Here is a 6,000-nt window from a genome sequence, read left to right as displayed (position 1 = left end):
ACGATGTTGTGTAGCACTTTATGTTTGTGATAAATGATGGTTGTGATACAGAATGTGTTCAGGTTGTAAAACAGCTGTAATAACACAATAAAACTCATTTTATCTTCTTTTGATTTTATTGATCGATAAACTCCCTAAAAAAGCTTTAATAACATATTAAAATTCATTTTATCTTCTCTTGTTTTTATTGGTCGATAAACTAAAACAGCTGTTATAGCACAAACTAAAAAAAAGTATTGTGTTTCTAGCAGCGATGTCATCAACTATGTATTAGTTTGTAGTTATCCTGGGATTATCTAATATAAAAAGTAGATGTGGTATGATTTCCAATGAGACATCTCCCCACAAGAGACCAAATGACACAGAAATTAATTAACAGCTATAGGTCACTGTACAGCCTTCAACCATGAGCAAAGCCCACACTGCACAGTCAGCTATAAAAGGCATTGAAATCCCAAATGTAAAACAATTCAAAGGAGAAAAAACAACACCCTAATTAACTTCCATTTTTATACGACCACAAAAATTGAAAAAAATTTCGTGGTATATTGCTATCACGTTTGCGTCGTCATCTGTGGCGTCCGAATACTTTTAGTTTTCGCACTCTTAACTTTAGTAAAAATGAATAGAAATCTATGAAATTTTAACACAAGGTTTATGACCACAAAAGGAAGGTTGGGATTGGTTTTGGGAGATTTGGTCCCAACGTTTTATTTTTGTTTAGATTATGGTGAACCATTTGTGGTAGGTCAATGACTTGGTATGCAGTTGTATTAGCATTGGCAGATATCAATTTCCATTGAGAATATTTGGCCCTGCTCCCTCAGTCATGGTCTATTGACTTTGATGTTTTTGCTTAGTTTGTGATGTGGTCTTGTTTATGGGGAACAACTAGTGGCACATCAATTATAGTTCATAATCAGCTGTATAAGCATTGGTATATCTCATTTCCATTGAGATGATCTGGCTCAGCATCCTGGGTAATAGTCTATTGACTTCGAAACTTGCTTAATTTACATGTATGCATTTGGAACTAGATACCATTGAGATGGTAGCCATCTCTGTGGCCCCACTGTCAATAACGTGACGGTCAAGTATAAAGTATGAAATATTAATGGTTCTCCAGAGGTAGAGCGGACACAATTTGTCAAGAACAACGAACGGATGGACAGACCAATGGACTGACCTTTGACCTAGGATGCATACATTATGACACATTCTCTGGTGTTGGTTAATATATATGTCAAGTTGAAAATGTTTGTCAGGTATAAAGTATGAAATAACAGCTGTCCTCTCAAAATATAGTGTGGATCAAATTTGTTAGCGATGGACAGACCGACAGACAGATAGACCTTTGACCTAGGAAGTTGTACATACATCATGACACGCCCTCTGGTGGTGGTTAAAATGGATGTCAAGTATAAACTTTGAAATCATAACGGTTATCTAGATATGGAGTGGACACGATCTTCACCACAGGACACGGGGGTAGTCAACTGAAACCAAAGTTTTTGACCTTGATCTTTGACCTAGGAAGTTGTGCATACATCATGACACACCCTCTGGTGTTGGTTAATAAACATGTTAAGTATTAAGTATAAAATCATATTAACGGTTATCTAGATATGGAGCGGACACGATGTTCACCACAGGACACAGGGTTGTCAACTGAAACCAAAGTTTTTTTACCTTGACCTTTGACCTAGGAAGTTGTACATACATCATGACACGCCCTCTGGTGGTGGTTAATAAACATGTAAAGTATAAAGCATGAAATCATAATGGTTCTCTAAATATGGAGCGGACACAAAGTGTTACGGACGGACACACTGATCACTATAGGGCGACAAAAAAATTCTTGCAATAAGATATTTCTTGCTTACTATTCTGGACAAAGAAAGATAACTCTAATTAAAAAAAAAATTTGCTATTTCACAATATTGTGAAATTAGATATTTCTTGCCATTGCACAATACTGTGCAATTGAAAAGACTTGCTATTGCACAATACTTAATATAATAATTTTAGATCCTGATTTGGACTAACTTGAAAACTGGGCCCATAATCAAAAATCTAAGTACATGTTTAGATTCAGCATATCAAAGAGGCCCAAGAATTTAATTTTTGTTAAAATCAAACTTAGTTTAATTATGGACCCTTTGGACCTTAATGTAGGCCAATTTGAAAACGGGACCAAAAATGAAGAATCTACATACACAGTTAGATTTGGCATATCAACGAACCCCATTTATTCAATTTTTGATGAAATCAAATAAAGTTTAATTTTGGACCCAGATTTGGACCAACTTGAAAACTGGGCCAATAATCAAGAATCTAAGTACATTTTTAGATTCAACATATCAAAGAACCCAACCGATTCATTTTTTGTCAAAATCAAACTAAGTTTAATTTTGGACCCTTTGGACCTTAATGTAGACCAATTTGAAAACATGACTAAAAGTTAAGAATCTACATACACAGTTAGATTCGGCATATCAAAGAACCCCAATTATTCAATTTTGATGAAATCAAACGTTTTATTTTGGACCCTTTGAGCCCCTTTTTCCTAAACTGTTGGGCCCAAAACTCCCAAAATCAATACCAACCTTCCTTTTATGGTCATATACCTTGTGTTAAAATTTCATAGATTTCTATTCACTTTTACTTAAGTTAGAGTGCGAAAACTAAAAGTATTCGGACGCCGCCGCCGACGACGACGACGCAGACAACGACGCCAACGTGATAGCAATATACGACGAAATTTTTTTCAAAATTTGCGGTCGTATAAAAAGGAAATCAGTAGTTTATCAATAAAAAGAGAACAGAAGCATTTAAACTTACTTTTAGAATGTTTTTATTTAATTTCCTAGCGAGCAACACCAACAAAAATGTTTATTTATGATCTCTGGCGTTGTTCAAAATTCATCTGACGTTGCAATTTCAATTGTGACGTCAATCACATGCAGCCCATGTTCTATTTGAATTAGAACACGGCTGTGTTTACAAAGCGTAATAAGGACGTCATATTAGAATTGACTTCAAATATATGCATAAATTGCATGTTAAAGTATTGCTATTTAATTTCAACATTTGCATTTTCAAAATTACAAAAAGTTGCTTCATATATTGGTCTTTTAACTCCCTATAACAGCTCTAAAACAATAAAACTCAATTTATCTTCTCTTGTTTTATTGGCAATACCATGATGGTTTGTATTTTTTGTTTAAGGAAGTCTGAATGTCCAGATAGAACCAATGAACTTCTGCTTGATAACTGGAGATCCTAATTAAACACATTCCAAGTGTAGGGTTTGAACTCTTATCCCTTAGGTTGACAGGCTAGTGACACATGACATCAACTACAAAGACAACTCAGTCACCTACACAACCATTCTATAAACCAAATATAGTTTACCTGTTCTCAAAGTGAATGAAGAACTGTCTGGAGCACAAAAACTAAACCATGTTTTAACATTGATGAATGAACCTTGAGGCCCCTCATGGGGGGGTCCTAGTAATCACATAATCACCATTTTTTGGCCAATATAATCACATAATCATTAAATATTTGCTTATCTTTAGTAATCAAATAATCATAAACTAAAAATACAGTTCCTAGGTAATCAAATAATCATGAAATATTTGGCTTAATAATCAAATAATCATTAAAAAAACGGCAAAGTAATCACATATAAATCAAAAACCCCATGAGGGCCCTCAACCTTTAAGAGTTCAAGGTCAGGTCATCCTTATGAGGTGGACAATGACATGTTATGACAGTACTAAAGACCTTATAAGTTAACAAGATAACTGACCTTAAGATTAAAAATAACAATCATTCAAAAGATGTCAAGGTCAAGTGACTTCAGTCAGACAGACATGGACACCTTTTATCAATTTACTAACCTAATTAGTAGTGTTGTCAACGGTTAACCGGTTAACCGCTTAACCGGTCGAACGACCGAATACCGAAAATACCAGAAACGCTAACCGGTTAACCGGACTTTTTTCAATTTTGATAAATTTGATATAAATTTGAATAAAAATCATTAAATAGTTCTGTTTTATATAAAAATTGTCGTCATTGTTATTAATTTGACAGATCAATTGTTCAGTATATTGATTGCTATTGTTGATCCTAAATAAATAAAATTAATTAGAGCTCGGGGCAGGACCTTACAGAAACATGATTAGTAAACATGTTTTTTTTACAATAACTTTAAATCAGAAATGCGATTAAATTTTACTAATTAGTTCATTATTGATCAGTTTTTGATCTAATATTGTGTAAACCAGCATCTAAATGTATAACCTCCGTAGTGCAAGGTTTAGTGTTACTTTAAACGAAATTCTACCTCAAAAATTGTGAAATGTAAACCAATGTGGATGTACTCAAGGATACGTGATAGTACGAGTAACATGCTTAAAGAATCAAGCAAACAAAGTAAAGACACAGGTCGTATGGTGACTTATAGTTATTATTTCTGTGTCATTTTGTTCTCTTGTGGAGAATTTTTTCATTGGCAATCATACCATATCTTCTTTTTTTATAATTAATCATTTCAAATTGAAACACTCCACATTATTTTCGAAGACAACAAGAGAAAATTAAACAATGATCGGTTTCAGACATATTCAATTCTACGAGATCAAGACTTTTTTTTTTATATTTTTCAATTTGAAGTTGGTACAAATGCTATAGTTGAGACGGTGTATTTGTTTATTAAAAAGCCAAACTTCTCCAGGAATCCTCACAGACAAGCCTCATAACGCCAAAGGACAAACTTCAATTCTTTAATCGGAATATTATGACTTGGATGAAAGGTTGTCAAATTGACACCCTAACCACATCTTATAAAATGTGTACATTTAGGGTACTATTGATAAGGCTTTCAAACATCAACTTTTAAAAAAGTACCGGTTAACCGGTTAATCGGTCGAACGATTATCCGAGTAACCGGTTAGGCAAAAGTGTACGATTTGACAACACTACTAATTAGTTAAAAAACATTTTATCTAAGAATTGAGGTAACTGACTCTTAGAGCAAACACATCATTATATGAAGTCAATATAGTATAAATGAGGGTCAAGTTTTATTAAATATTTACCACCCCTAATCATCTATATAAAAAAAATAGCTAGTCTACCTTTTAAAGTGTTTTATACCATGGCTACAGCTGTTGTTAGATTAGCAAACATATAATCTATGTATTTTGCGGGAGAGAACTAGTTGATCCATCTTCATTTTTACTTCAATATTACAAATGGGTTGTACATTTTAAGGAGATATAGTAGTTAATTTGAAATAATTATGTTCTACAATTTCAATACACCAAATTTTATTTGACCAACTGCTTATGGTAATTGAAAAGCAGACCAAAACCCCAAAACATAACATTGACGAATGAACCAAAAAATTAAGGTCAATGTCATATGAAACCTGACATGTACACCTTGCAATCATTATATACAAGATATGCAGTTGACCTATTGCTTAAAGTATATGAGATACAATATACAAGATATGCAGTTGACCTTTAAAGTATATGAGATACAGACTAGACAACCATACTATGATCTTGATCACTTATCCATGAATAAGGTGGAAGTCAGATGAAACCTGTCTGGTGGTCATGTAGACCTTGCAAGCATCTCATATACAAACTATAGTTATTCCATTACTTATAATTGAGTAATTCAAATGACCAAAAAAAAAATTAAGCAATTGCTGAACCAAGAAAATGAGGTCAAGAATAATGGACATATAACAGACAGAAACTTCCTACCATGACATCTGCAAAGAAGATGTGAAGCATTCAGGTCTTCTACTTTCTTAAATACATGTATAAGCTTTCCACAAATTGTTAACACTGTTGTATCGCTGGATTGTAATCACTATGGCTTGCATTCTGCTTCATTCAGGGCAGATGAGACAAAAAAAAGTATAGAAAAGAGACTACCATCAACACCAAATTTCCTATAAAGGATACACATACACTG

This window comes from Mytilus trossulus, unplaced genomic scaffold (assembly GCF_036588685.1).
Source record: "Mytilus trossulus isolate FHL-02 unplaced genomic scaffold, PNRI_Mtr1.1.1.hap1 h1tg000457l__unscaffolded, whole genome shotgun sequence".
In the NCBI taxonomy this organism is placed as follows: domain Eukaryota; kingdom Metazoa; phylum Mollusca; class Bivalvia; order Mytilida; family Mytilidae; genus Mytilus; species Mytilus trossulus.
This window is presented reverse-complemented; position numbering follows the sequence as displayed.